Source organism: Heptranchias perlo, unplaced genomic scaffold (assembly GCF_035084215.1).
Source record: "Heptranchias perlo isolate sHepPer1 unplaced genomic scaffold, sHepPer1.hap1 HAP1_SCAFFOLD_947, whole genome shotgun sequence".
Taxonomy (NCBI): Eukaryota; Metazoa; Chordata; class Chondrichthyes; order Hexanchiformes; family Hexanchidae; genus Heptranchias; species Heptranchias perlo.
The window spans coordinates 958-15,612 of record NW_027139989.1 but is presented as its reverse complement, the minus strand read 5'-3'; the positions used below and the strand labels follow the sequence as shown (position 1 = coordinate 15,612).

Below are 14,655 nucleotides of genomic sequence, written 5' to 3'. Positions count from 1 at the left end.
TTTCCAGGGCTTGGTCCGTAGCCCTGTCGGTTACGGCACTTCAAATGCACATCCATGTACTTTTGAAATGAGTTGAGGTTTTCTGCCTCGACCACCCTTTCAGACAGTGAGTTCCAGACCCCGACCACCCTGTCCGCTTCTGTGTATCCTCGAACTTTATCACTGCTATCCGGAGGTCGAGGAGACAACCATTCGCTCCTCAATGACATAAATCGTGAATTATACCCTGACCCCGACGAGCCCAGAAACAAGAACGTGTCCTTAAATTAAAGTGTGACAGACACATTCTATGAGAGGTCTGTCTGTGCGATGAAATGGTGTTTTTGAACAGTCATTCTGATATCGGTTTCCTCCTCAAACCTCAACAAATACCAATTCCAAAGTGTGACTTTGTCGCTGAATTCCACAAATTAGGTAAAAATAATAAGTTACACAAAACATTGCTGGGAGTTGAACCCAGGATCGCCTGTTTACAAGACAGATGCTTTAACCAACTAAACCACAGCACCAATTCACAGCACCTGTTCCCCACCTCGTCTCACTAATATCGATCAGTGACACGTTACTGTCTGTTCGAGGCACAGACCGTTTTATCTTTGTCCATTTCCCTTGTCCGTTCACCTGTGCATCCTGATACTGCCTGCATTTCTCGCTGTGTTTATCTTTGTGTATCCATCAGTGTGTTGATACACGGATGATTAAGTGTGCTTGTGTTTGTTACATTAAATAAATTCGGGGTTCAGACAATTCTCGCTCTGACATTGGAGAACTATTGAGCTGAACTTTACAGCGAAGTCTTGTTTATTGTGGTGCTGAAACGAAAAACCCGAAGAGGTCCAAAAAGGGAAAAGGAGCAAAAACTTGTGAAGGAAAATAACGACAACAATCAAGGTATTTACAGGTATATTAAGAGAAAGAAGGGTGACTAAGAGTAATGTGGGACCCTTAAAGACAGATGGAGGTGATATTGTAATTGAAAATCAGGAAATGGCAGAGTTGCTAAATATTTACTTTGCATCGGTCTTCATAGAAAAGGATGAGGCGAACATAGCAGAGACACGTGGAAAACTGTAAATAAATCAAGGGGATTCAGTGTAAATAAAATAATGGCAATGGAGAAAATAATGAGATTGAAGATTGTCAAATCTCCAGGACCTGATGTTTACCATCCCAGGGGAATAAGAGGAATAGGTAAGGAACTTGTACATGCTTACTCATGATCGATCAAAACTCTCTTGATTCAGGAATTGTTGCTTTAATTGAAACATTGTCAATGTCACTCCATTATTTCGGATGGGTCGGAGAGATAAAGTTGGAAATTCTAGGCCTATCAGTCTGACGCCTGTTGTGGGGAAGTTACCAGTATCCGTTATTGGGGAAAGAATGACTGAGCACTTGGATAAATATGGAGTAATCAGAGAGAGCCAGCATGGATTTGTAAAGGGGAAGTCAAGTCTAACAAAGCTCGTTGAACTTTTTGAAGATGTAACTAGCGTGCTTGATAATGGAGTGTCTCTGGGTGTTAGATGGACATTGACTTCCAAAGGCATCCAATAAGGGACCACATAAGAGACTGTCAACAAAAATTAGCGTGCGTGGAATTTAAGGCAACCTATTGAAATGGGTCGGGAGTTGGTTAGAAGGTGGGAGGCAGAGGCCCGGGATAATAAGGGATGTACTCAAATTGGCCGGATGTGATTAGTTCTGGGGCATCAGCTTTTTCCGATATGTATAAATGACGGAGATGAAGGAATAGAGAGCCGAACACTCACGTTTGTCGCTGACATCGAGTTAGGAGGCGCAGTGAGTAGTGTAGATGGGAGCATAAAGTTACAAAGGGAAATTGATAGATTCAGTGAGTTGGTAAAACTGTGTCAGATGGAGCTTACATAGAATTACATCGAATGTACATCACAGAAACAGGCAATTCGGCCCAACTAGACTATACCGGTGTTTATGCTGCAGACGAGCCTCCTCCAACCCCTCTTCATCAAACCCGATGAGCAAACTCTAATATTCCCTTCTCCTCTATGTGCTTCTCCAGCTTCCCCGTAAATGCATCCATTCTATTCGCCTTAACTGCTCCTTGTGGTGGCGAGTTGAACATTCTAACGCCTCTCTGGGGAAGTCTGTTTCTCTTGAATGCCAGATTGGATACATTAGTGACTGGATGATATTCATGGGCCCAATGTTTTGGAGTCCCCACTCCCACAAGTACGAACACCTTGTCGATGCCGAACCTATAAAGCCCTCACATAATCTTAAAGCCCGATATCAGGTCACCCTCAGCCTCCTCTTTTCTATACAGAAGAGCCCCAGCCTGTTCAAACTTTCAATATGGGGAAGTATAAGGTCATCTCCTTTGGACGGAAGCAATATAGATCAGAGTGTTTTCTAAATGGTGAGAAGCTCGGAACTATGGAGGAGCAGAGAGATTCAGGGATCGAAGTACAGAAATCACTAAAAGCCAGTGGACTGCTGAAAAAATAATTTGAAAGTCTAATGTGATGTTGGCCTTTACCTCAAGGGAGCTGGAATTCAAAGACGTGGAAATATGTTCCAGATAGAAAGCTCTGGTGAGACCCCATTTAAAGTATTGCATTCAGTTCTGGGCACACCCCTCAGGAAAGACATATTGGCCGTGGAGGGGATGCAGCGCAGTTTCACCAGAATAATGGTTACATTATGAGGGCAAGTTGCGTGGACAAGGTTTGTATTTCCTCGTGTATAGAGGATTAAGTGGTGATGTAATTCAGGTGTTGAAGGTGATTCAATGATCCAATGGTGGGTGTGTGAGTTGGTGCTGAATCGGTCCCCTTCAGTGAAGAGAGGGTCAGCGGGCGCCTGACAGACACGGCTCGGAACGGGACTCGCTTCTCTCCGGCGGCAGCGGCTGGTTTAGAGAGATCTCTCTGTCTGCTGCTGTTACTCCGCCTCCCGCACTCTGGGAGAACCGCGGAGGTCGGTCCTCATTTTTCTCTTATGGATCTGGCTCCATCCGTTTACTGTTGACGGGAGTGCGTCTGATACCAAGTCAGTCAGAAGCGGGTGCAAATCACAACATAGGCACAGGCCCAAGGACTGGGGACTGGTTTGATATTGGGTCCTTTTTAAGGGATAGGCTGTAGAATGTTTGTACAATAATAATGATCAGAATTAACTTTGATACAATGAAGTTTTTTCTGTTTCAGATTTACAATTTCTCTTTGTGTGTTACTGACAGGAGAGGCTATAACGGAGCCCAGTGACTGGGTAACGAGCTGCACTGAGTCATTGGCCTGTGTTACAGACCGGCTCGTTGGACCTGCTCATTTCGTGAACTCGCTGGTGTCTCAGCACGTGTGATGACTGAGTGAATCCCTTCCCACACACGGAGCAGGTGAACAGTCTCTCAACCAATGGGCATGCGTTGATGTGTCAGCAGTTCATTTCTGCTTTTAAAGCTCTTCTCACAGTCACTGCATTAAAAGGTCACTCAATAGTGTCAACAAGTTAATGTTTCAGAAGGTGGGATGATCGAGTGAATCTCTTCCCACACACAGAGCAGGTGAACAGTCTCTCCCCAGTGTGAGTGCGTCGATGTCTCAGCAGTTCGTTTCTGATTTTAAATCTCTTCCCACAGTCGGAACATTTAAAGGTCACTCAGTGTGAACTCGCTGGTGTTTCAGAAGCTGTGATGACCGAATGAATCTCTTCTTACACACGGAGCAGGAGAACGGCCTCTCCTCTGTGTGAACTCGCTGGTGTGTCAGCAGGGTCGATAACTGAGTGAATCCCTTCCCACACACTGAGCAGGTGAACGGCCTCTCCCCAGTGTGAACTCGGTGGTGTGTCAGCAGGGTCGATGACTGAGCGAATCCCTTCCCACACACTGAGCAGGTGAACGGCCTCTCCCCAGTGTGAACTCGCTGGTGTGTCAGCAGGGTCGATGACTGAGCGAATCCCTTCCCACACACTGAGCAGGTGAACAGCCTCTCCCCAGTGTGAACTCGCTGGTGTGACAGAAAGTGTGATGACCGAGCGAATCCCTTCCCACACACGGAGCAGGTGAACGGCCTCTCCGCAGTGTGAGTACGATGGTGTCTCAACAGTTCAATATTGCTTTTAAACCTCTTCGCACAGTCAGAACATTTAAAAGGTCTCTCATCAGAGTGAACTCGCTGGTGTGTCAGCAGGGTGGATGACTGAGTGAATCTATTCCCACACACGGAGCAGGTGAACGGCCTCTCCCCAGTGTGGGTACGTTGGTGTGTCAGCAGATTCCTTTTGCATTTAAACCTCTTCTCACAGTCAGAACATTTAATAGGTCTCTCCCCAGTGTGAACTCGCTGGTGTGTCAGCAGGGTGGATGACTGAGTGAATCCCTTCCCACACACGGAGCAGGTGAACGGCCTCTCCCCAGTGTGACGGCGTCGATGAGTTTCCAGCTCTGAAGGGTAATTGAATCCCTTCCCACAGTCCCCACATTTCCACGGTTTCTCCGTGGTCCGGGTGTCCTTGTGTCTCTCCAGGTTGGACGATCAGTTGAAACCTCGGCCACACACAGAACACGTGTACGGTTTCTCCCCGCTGTGAATGGTGTGATGTTTTTTCTGGCTGTGTAACTGGTTAAAGCTCTTTCCACAGTCAGTGCACTGGAACACTCTCACTCGGGTGTGTGTGTCTCGGTGCTTTTCCACTCACACTGATGTTTGAAATCTTCTCCCACAGATAGAACAGACAAACATTTCTCCTTCCACATTCAAAGGCCGATGATATTCAGGTCCTGATGAATCGAGTGACTCTGTCAGATCTTGACGTGATCTTTGGTTTGAGTTTCCCTCTGCAAATCCTCCCCTGTAAAAGGAGTTTATAAAAGTTATCACTGTAAGTACAGGATAGAAATTCAGATCAGATAACTCGACTTTCTGTGGAACATTATTTCCTCTCTCATTCCTCAAAGCTGTAAATCCCCGTCCCACACACTCTCCCTCCTCCCTGTGCTGGAATCCAAACCCATCGCATCATCTTTCAGTGGCCCTAAACCATGAGTGAAAGGGTGAGAGAGAGTGTGAGAGAGTGAGTGTGAGAGTGTGAGTACAGCAGTGGGCTCGGTGTGGAGAATGAAGTGGGGCAGGTGGAGCATGTTTCAGTGGGGCAGCAGTCATCATAATCTCATCAGGTTTAGAACAGTTATGGAAAAGGACAGGGGACAGTCAAATGTGAAAATTCTTAACTGGAGGAGGGCTAATTCCAGTGAGTTAAAAAGGGATCTTGTCCAGGTGGATTGGAATCAAAAATTGGCAGGCAGAACAGTAATTGAACAGTGGGAGGCCTTCAAGGAGGAGTTGGTTTGGGTGCAGAGTAGACAGATTCTCACGATGAGGAAAGGAACGGCATCCAAAGCTAGAGCTCCCTGGATGACTGAAGATATAGAGATCACCATGTCTCCATCATTTACAGACGCTCCCTGACCGATCACCATTTCTCCTTCATTTACAGACGCTCCCTGACCGTTCACCATTTCTCCTTCATTTACAGACGCTCCCCGACCGATCACCATTTCTCCATCATTTACAGATGCTCCCTGACCGTTCACCATTTCTCCTTCATTTACAGACGCTCCCTGACCGATCACCATTTCTCCTTCATTTACAGACGCTCCCTGACCGATCACCATTTCTCCTTCATTTACAGATGCTCCCTGACCGTTCACCATTTCTCTTCATTTACAGACGCTCCCTGACCGATCACCATTTCTCCTTCATTTACAGACTCTCCCCAACCGATCACCATTTTTCCTTCATTTACAGACTCTCCCCGACCGATCACCATTTCTCCATCATTTACAGATGCTCCCTGACCGTTCACCATTTCTCCTTCATTTACAGACGCTCCCTGACCGATCACCATTTCTCCTTCATTGACAGACTCTCCCCGACCGATCACCATTTCTCCTTCATTTACAGACGCGCCCTGACCGTTCACCAGTTCTCCTTCATTTACAGATGCTCCCTGACCAATCACCAGTTCTCCTTCATTTACAGACGCTCCCTGACCGATCACCATTTCTCCTTCATTTACAGACGCTCCCTGACCGATTACCATTTCTCCTTCATTTACAGACGCTCCCTGACCGATCACCATTTCTCCTTCATTGACAGACTCTCCCCGACCGATCACCATTTCTCCTTCATTTACAGATGCTCCCTGACCGATCACCAGTTCTCCTTCATTTACAGATGCTCCCTGACCGATCACCATTTCTCCTTCATTTACAGACGCTCCCTGACCGATCACCATTTCTCCTTCATTTACAGATGCTCCCTGACCGTTCACCATTTCTCTTCATTTACAGACGCTCCCTGACCGATCACCATTTCTCCTTCATTTACAGACTCTCCCCAACCGATCACCATTTTTCCTTCATTTACAGACTCTCCCCGACCGATCACCATTTCTCCATCATTTACAGATGCTCCCTGACCGTTCACCATTTCTCCTTCATTTATAGACGCTCCCTGACCGATCACCATTTCTCCTTCATTGACAGACTCTCCCCGACCGATCACCATTTCTCCTTCATTTACAGACGCGTCCTGACCGTTCACCAGTTCTCCTTCATTTACAGATGCTCCCTGACCAATCATCAGTTCTCCTTCATTTACAGACGCTCCCTGACCGATCACCATTTCTCCTTCATTTACAGACGCTCCCTGACCGATTACCATTTCTCCTTCATTTACAGACGCTCCCTGACCGATCACCATTTCTCCTTCATTGACAGACTCTCCCCGACCGATCACCATTTCTCCTTCATTTACAGATGCTCCCTGACCGATCACCAGTTCTCCTTCATTTACAGACGCTCCCTGACCGATCACCATTTCTCCTTCATTTACAGACGCTCCCTGACCGATCCCCATTTCTCCTTCATTTACAGACGCTCCCTGACCGATCCCCATTTCCCCTTCATTTCCCGGCGGGTAGTGAGGGGGGGATAATGTTCACTGTTTTATATTCGGGTCTGGGGCCGCACTCGGGGTTTGTAAAGCCTGAGCCTGGGCCTGAGCCCGGACCCGGGCCCCGGGGTTTATTGAGCCTCTTGCTCCGATCCTCTGACCTGCACCGAACGCGCTCCTCCCGCAGCCTCGACTGGCCGCGCATGCTCAGGACACTGACCGATAATGAGTCACTACTGCGACTGCGCTCTGGACTCCACTGATTCAGATAGGGCACAATCTGAACCGCGCTGCATTCTGGGTGCTGCAGCCGCCATTGATGATCTTAATATCAGGCCGAAAAACAAAGACATTGGAAGCAGGGAGAGTGAGTTTGGACCAAGGAAAATAAAATAAACTGAAATCCCAGCTCTTTGTGCCATTTGAACCGGCACAAACACACTGCGTCGATGCTCCAGAAAATATTTTTTACGGTAACCTTTATTAATTTCGTTTTCTTAAATGTTGCAAGTGACGGGTTCAATTAATGTAAGGAATCTTACAACACCAGGTTATCGTCCAACAATTTTATTTTAAAATCACAAGCTTTCGGAGATTATCTCCTTCGCCAGGTGAGCAGTGAATGAGGTTCTCAAATCGCATGTCTTGTATTCGGCTGGGACACCATCACACCAATCAAAGGTGTCGTTGGTGCTCAGACAGATTAGCCACGGAAAACAGTCGGTCCCAGTATACTGAATACACATTGTGTCAAATTACACAGACAGAGAGAAAGAGACCCGAAAGGCAGAGAGAGAGAGAATATTAAAAACAGATAAGTTTTTTTCCCCCCTTGCTGGTGGGGTAACGTGTAGCGTGACATGAACCCAAGATCCCGGTTGAGGCCGTCCTCATGGGTGCGGAACTTGGCTATCAATTTCTGCTCGACGATTTTGCGTCGTCGTGTGTCTCGAAGGCCGCCTTGGAGAACGCTTACCCGAAGATCGGTGGCTGAATGTCCTTGACTGCTAAAGTGTTCCCCGACTGGGAGGGAACCCTCCTGTCTGGCGATTGTTGTGCGGTGTCCGTTCTTCCGTTGTCGCAGTGTCTGCATGGTCTCGCCAATGTACCATGCTCCGGGGCATCCTTTCCTGCAACGTATGAGGTAGACAACGTTGGCCGAGTCACAGGAGTATGAACCATGTACCTGGTGGGTGGTGTCCTCTCGTGTGATGGTGGTATCCGTGTCGATGATCTGGCATGTCTTGCAGAGGTTGCCGTGGCAGGGTTGTGTGGTGTCGTGGACGCTGTTCTCCAGTGTACTGGGACGTGCTGTTCACCGTGACTGGCCTGTTTGAACAACAACGACATCTTTTGATTGGTGTGATGCTGTCCCAGCCTCATACAAGATATGCGATTTGAGAACCTTTCACTCATTCACCTGACGAAGGGGATAATCTCCGAAAGCTTGTGATTTTAAAATAAAATTGTTGGACTATAACCTGGTGTTGTACGATTCCTTACATTGGACTCTGCACGTCGGGAGAGAGAGGGAGAGAGAGAGAGGGGCTCATCAAACAGGTTGGAGGAGTGGATTCAATCTGCACTAAGATCACTTCACTGAAGGCAGCCCTCCCTCTTCCTTTCATCTTGCTGCCCCGAGCACCGTTTCCCTGCTCCTGGGTCACTGCTGCTCCGAGTCTGGCCTTTGGGTGATTCCTACGGTCACTCCCTCCCCGAAAACCCATCCTGGATCCACTCTCGCTGAACAGCTCAGGTGAGAGCAGGGACATGGCAGGCCTTTCATGGGAGCGTCACTCTGTCCACAACTGACACCCTGTCCCTTCCTAACAGGTCAATCCCACCACCGAGAATCTTACAGCACAGGAGGCCTCTCGGCCCATCGTGCCTGTGCTGGCTCTTTGAAAGAGCTGTCCCATTAGTCCCACTCCCCTGCCCTTTCCCCATGGCCCTGCAAATGTTTCCTTTCAGTGTTTATCCAATTCCCTTTTGAAAGTTATTATTAAATCTGCTTCCACTGCCCTTTCAGGCAGCTCATTCCAAATCATAACTCGCTGCGGAAAATAAAACCCTCATCGCCATCTGGTTCTTTTGCCAATTACCTTAAATCTGTGTCCTCTGGTTACCAACCCTTCTGCCAATGGAAATAGTTTCTCCTTATTTAATCTATTAAAACCCTTCATAATTTTGAACACCTCTATTAAATATCCCCGTAACCTTCTCTGCTCTAAAGAGAACAACCCCAGTTTCTCTACATAACTGAAGTCCCTCATCCCTGGTACCATTCTAGTAAATCTTCTCTGCACCCTCTCCAAGGCCTTGACATCCTTCCTAAAGTGTGGTGCCCAGAATTGGACACAATACTCCAGATGAGGCCTAACCAGTGTTTTATAAAGGTTTAGTATAACTTCCTTGCTTTCGTACTCGATGCCTCTATTAATAAAGCCCAGGATCCTGGATGCTTTTTTTAACAGCCTTCTCAATTTGTCACCTTCAAGGATTTGTGTCTGTGCACTCCCCAGGTCTCTCTGTTCCTGCATTCCCTTTAAAATTGTACCATTTAGTTTATATTGCCTCTCCTCATTCTTCCTACCAAAATGTATCACTTCCCACTTCTCTGCGTTAAATTTCATCAGCCATGTGTGTGCCCATTCCACCAGTCTATGTCCTCCTGAAGTCTGTTACTATCCTCCACATTGTTTATTACATTTCCGAGTTTCGTATCATCTGCAAAGTTTGAAATACCCTGAATACCCAAGTGCAAGTCATTAATATATATCAAAAAGAGCAGTGGTCCTAATACTGACCCCTGGGGAACAACCACTGTATATTTCCCTCCAGTCTGAAAAACAACCGTTCACCACGACTCTCTGCTTTCTGTCCCGTAGCCAATTTTGTAACCATGCAGCCACTGTCCCTTTAATCCCAGGGGCTTCAAATGATCCCTTCTGTCTCTGGACCCCGTTTATACCGTCCTTCCCCAAAAACTTATTCCACAACTCTGCCCTCTGGTGTAGAAAGGTCCCAGCCCTCTGACTCCAACTCCCTGGTTTAGATGAGTGGAGGCCTCCAGCCCATGGAGCACCCCATCTAACGGCCCATGAAAGGACTCTGTGTTTTCCCTCCGCTGCCCGACTGAGAGCCTCCCCTCCGGGTGTTCCATCCTGCCCACACTCGCCCCAGTTTGTACACACGTTCCCTTATCCTGCAGTCAAACTTGGAATGAAAATATGCAGAATCTTATCTGCCTCGACAAGGCCCCCTTGTCAGAAGGTCATGGGTTCGAGCCCCACTCCAGAGACTCGAGCACCTAATCCAGGCCGACACTCCCAGTGCAGTACTGAGGGAGTGCCGCACTGTCTGAGGTGCCGTCTTTCCGATGAGACGTTAAACTGAGTCCCTGCCTGCCCCTCTCAGGTGGATGTAAAAGATCCCACGGCCACTAATGGGAGAAGAGCAGAATTCTCCCCTGGGTGTTCTGGCCAATATTTATCCCTCAACCAACGCCACTAAAACACAGATTATCTGGTCATTATCACAACGCTGTTTGTGGGATCTTGCTGTGCGGAAGTTGGCTGCCCGTTTCCTAAATTGCAACAGTGACTACACTTCAAAATAGTACATTACTGGCTATTAAGTGCTCAGGGACGTCCCGAGGTCGTGGAAGGGGCGAAATAAATGTACGTTTTTTTTAAAAACTAAGTCCCTTTGACACTGGGGATCAGTCCTGCAGTCCTTTTAACCCCTGGCCCCTGGTACCCAAGCCCTAGACCACCCCTCTTTACTCCGAGGGCTAGTGGAGGGCAGTTGGGGCAAGGGATGCTTTGCCACAAAGTGCCTGAAGCAGAGCCCACTGCATCTTTCACAGGACGACTGGATAACCGTATGAAGCTGAGGCTCGTGCTATGGGGGAGAGAAGGGGAGAGGGGCTTATGTCCCGGGAGGTGGAGGGAGCTAAAACCCACAAACTTCTGACTCGGAGGGGTGAGTGACGCTGACCGAGGAACGAGACAGGGTCCCCGAGACCGAGAGCAGTAAGTGGAGAAGGGGTGGGTGTTGCAGACTGAAGCCTGTGCTGGGTGCTCCTACCATTGGTGTCCCTCATCTCTTCCTCTCGCTGCTTCATGTCGGCAAAGTCATTGACGATCGACTCTGACAGATCCTCCAATCATCGCAGCTCCACTTCAAGTGGCTTCAGCTTCTCCGCCTTGGCGATCTGGGCAGGGAGAGAGAGAGAGAGAGAGACGGTCTGTAAGATCGGACAAAGATGTAGTAAATCCATTGTTGACTTGAGAGACCCACACTACAGAAAGGATATTGAAGCACTGGAGGCAGTGTGGGAAGGATTTACAAGGACGTTACCGGAATTGAGTGGATGCGGACGTGCCCGTCACGATAGATTGAGCAGGCTGGGGCTCTTTTCTCTGTAAAAGACTAAGAGGAGACCCGATAGAGATATTGAAAATTAGGATTGGTGAATGTGGAGAAACTGCTTCCACTAGTGGGGGAGACCAGAACAAGGGGGCCGAAATATAAGAGAGGCACGAAAAGATCAAGTAAAGAATTCAGGAGGAATTTCTTTACAGAGAGTGGTGAGAATGTGGAACTCGCTGCGACACAGATTGGTTGAGGCGAATAGTATTTAAGGGGAGGCTTGATGCGTCTATGAGGGAGAAAGGAATCGAGGGATATGGGGGCAGAGTGGGAGGAGGCTCGTGTGGAGGATAAACACCAGCATGAAGCCACTGGGCCGAATGGCCTGTTTCTCTGCTGTAGATTCTACATTACCGCAGGGAAGGGGATATAAAGCACGGACACTCACATCTTCATAGTTCTTGGCTTCAACTCCATGTTTGGTGTTGAGAATAATCAGCTGGTCAGGAACTCGAAAATGGCCTGAGAACAAGAAAACACCAAGCTTAGGACCGGCCCCCACCGACACCCCGTGTGGGACCCGCGCCCCCGCCGACATTACTGCTCCATGGTCATGGAACTGCGCACTCCCACAGGGGCCCCTGAACCCCCAAACCCATGGGGACTCCGCACTCCCACACGGGCCCCCGAACCCCCAAACCCACGGGGACTCCGCACTCCCACACGGGCCCCTGAACCCCCAAACCCACAGGGACTCCGCACTCCCACACGGGTCCCTGAACCCCCAAACCCACAGGGACTCCGCACTCCGACACGGGACCCTGAACCCCCAAACCCACAGGGACTCCGCACTCCGACACGGGACCCTGAACCCCCTGGCTTCTGTGATGGTGGGGATACCGGGAGGAGGCCGAGATGGATCATCCACTCGGCACTTCTGGCTGAAGATGGTTGCAAACGCTTCAGCCTTGTCTTCTGCACTCACGTGCTGGACTCTGCCATCACTGAGGATGGGGATGTTTACAGAGCCTCCTCCTCCCGTTAGTTGTTTAATTGTCCACCACCATTCACGACTGGATGTGGCAGGACTGCAGAGCTTTGATCTGATCCGTTGGTTGTGGAATCGCTTAACTCTGTCAAAAGCATGTTGCTTCTGCTGTTTACCATGCATGTTGTCCTGAGTTGTAGCTTCACCAGATTGGCACCTCATTTTTAGATACATCTGGTGGTGCTCCTGGCATGCTCTTCTACACTCCTCATTGAACCAGGGTTGATCCCCTGGCTTGTTGGTAATGGTGGAGTGAGGAAAATGTCAGGCCATGAGGTTACAGATTGTGCTGGAGTACAATTCTGCTGCTGCTGCTGATGGCCCACAGCGCCTCATGGATGCCCAGTTTTGAGCTGCTAGATCTGTTCTGAATCTATCCCATTTAGCACGGTGGTAGTGCCACACAACACGTTGGATGGTGTCCTCAGTGCGAAGACGGGACTTCGTCTCCACGAGGACTGTGCGGTGGTCACTCTTACCAATACTGTCATGGACGGATGCATCTGCGACAGGTAGATTGGTGAGGGCAAAGTCAAGTAGGTTTTTCCCTTGTGTTGGTTTGCTCATCACCTGCCGCAGGCCCAGTCTGGCAGCAATGTTGCTAACAGTCCTTTTATACTTGTTTTAACTGTATGATTCACTTGTTTTATTCCTTATGCTAGCTGCACTTGTGTATTTGGGCAACAGACCTACTAGACCACATCTAGAATACTGTGTGCAGTTTTGGTCTCCTTATTTAAGGAAGGACATACTTGCTTTGGAGGCGGTTCAGAGAAGGTTCACTCGACTGATTCCTGGGATGAGGGGGTTATCTTATGAGGAAAGGTTGGACAAGTTGGGCCTGTCCACACTGGAGTTTAGAAGAATGAGAGGTGATCTTATTGAAACATATAAGATCGTGAGGAGACGAGAAGGGGCAGATGCTGAGAGGATGTTTCCCCTTATGGGAGAGACGAGAACTCGGGGACCACAGTTTAAAAATAAATGGTTTCCCATTTAAGACAGAGATGAGGAGAAACTTTTTCTCTCAGAGGGTCGTGAGTCTGTGGAACTCTCTTCCCCAGAGAGCGGTGGAGGCCGGGTCAGTGAATATTTTTAAGGCTGAGTGAGACAGATTCCTGATTAACAGGGGAGTCAAAGGTGATAGTAGATGGACAGGAAAGTAGGGTTGAGGTCACAATCAGATCAGCCATGATCTTATCAAATGGCAGAGGGGCCGAATGGCCGACTCCTGCTCTTAATTCGTAGGTTCTGATGCTGTTTTTCTCACTTCTTAAAAATATCACACTTGTTTTTCATCACTGCTGTATTATTTTTTAATCAGTTATTTTATTATTTCCTGTATTTTTTTGATGAACCTGAAGTATTTATATTACTTGTGCCACTATTTGTGACCTGGACTTTGCTCTCATCCCTTTTTTGTTATCAGTGAGCTATTTTCACTTTTATTATTATTTCTGCCCGAGCCCTCCCCGTACCCCAGGATCCCCCCCCTCGGACTCACTCACCCGGGGGCAGGCGGCTCTCGAAGCAGATCTCAAACATGTCGTAGTCGTCAGTGGTGAAGACGAATTTGCCCTTAGTCGCCTCCTCCTTAGAGTACAGATGTGTCCGGAGGAGTCCGTCACCTGGGGGAGGGGAAACAGAGAGGTTACACCCTGGCTCCAGCCCGGAACTGTCCCCCACAGCTCCCTCCCCACACCACCCTCCCAATGGTGGAAAGGTACAAAAAGATCATTAAAAAGGCTAATGGAACGTTGGCCTTTATCTCGAGGGCTGGAATACAAAGAGGTGGAAGTTATATTACAGCTGGACAGAGCTCTGGTCAGACCCCATCTGGAGACACTGCGTCCAGTTCTGGGCACCGTCCCCTCAGGAAGGATATATCGGCCTCGGAGGGGTGCAGTGCAGATTCACCAGAATAACACCGGGGCTAAAAGGGTTAAATTACGAGGACAGGTTGCAGAGACGAGGCTTGTATTCCCTCGAGTGTAGAAGATTAAGGGGTGATCGAATCGAGGGGTTTAAGATGATTAAAGGATTTGATGGGGTCGATAGAGAGAAACTATTTCCTCTGGTGGGGGGGTCCAGAACAAGGGGGAATAATCTTAAAATGAGAGCCCGGCCGTTCAGGGGTGATGTCAGGAAGCATTTCCTCACACAAAGGGAGTGGGAATCTGGAACTCTCCCCCGGAAAAGGGGGAGGCCGGGGGTCAATTGAAAATTTCAAAACTGAGATTGATGGATTTTTGTTGGTGAGGGGATTAAAGGGAATGGAACCAAGGGGGGAAA

The 14,655-nt window shown here is 48.5% G+C and overlaps 2 pseudogenes; both read right to left on the bottom strand.

Moving 5' to 3' along the window:
• Positions 1-890: 890 nt before the first annotated feature.
• Positions 891-6,629, bottom strand: LOC137319947 (zinc finger protein 235-like; annotated as a pseudogene).
• Positions 6,630-7,492: 863 nt separating this feature from the next.
• On the bottom strand, positions 7,493-14,093 carry LOC137319946 (uncharacterized; annotated as a pseudogene).
• Positions 14,094-14,655: the final 562 nt, after the last annotated feature.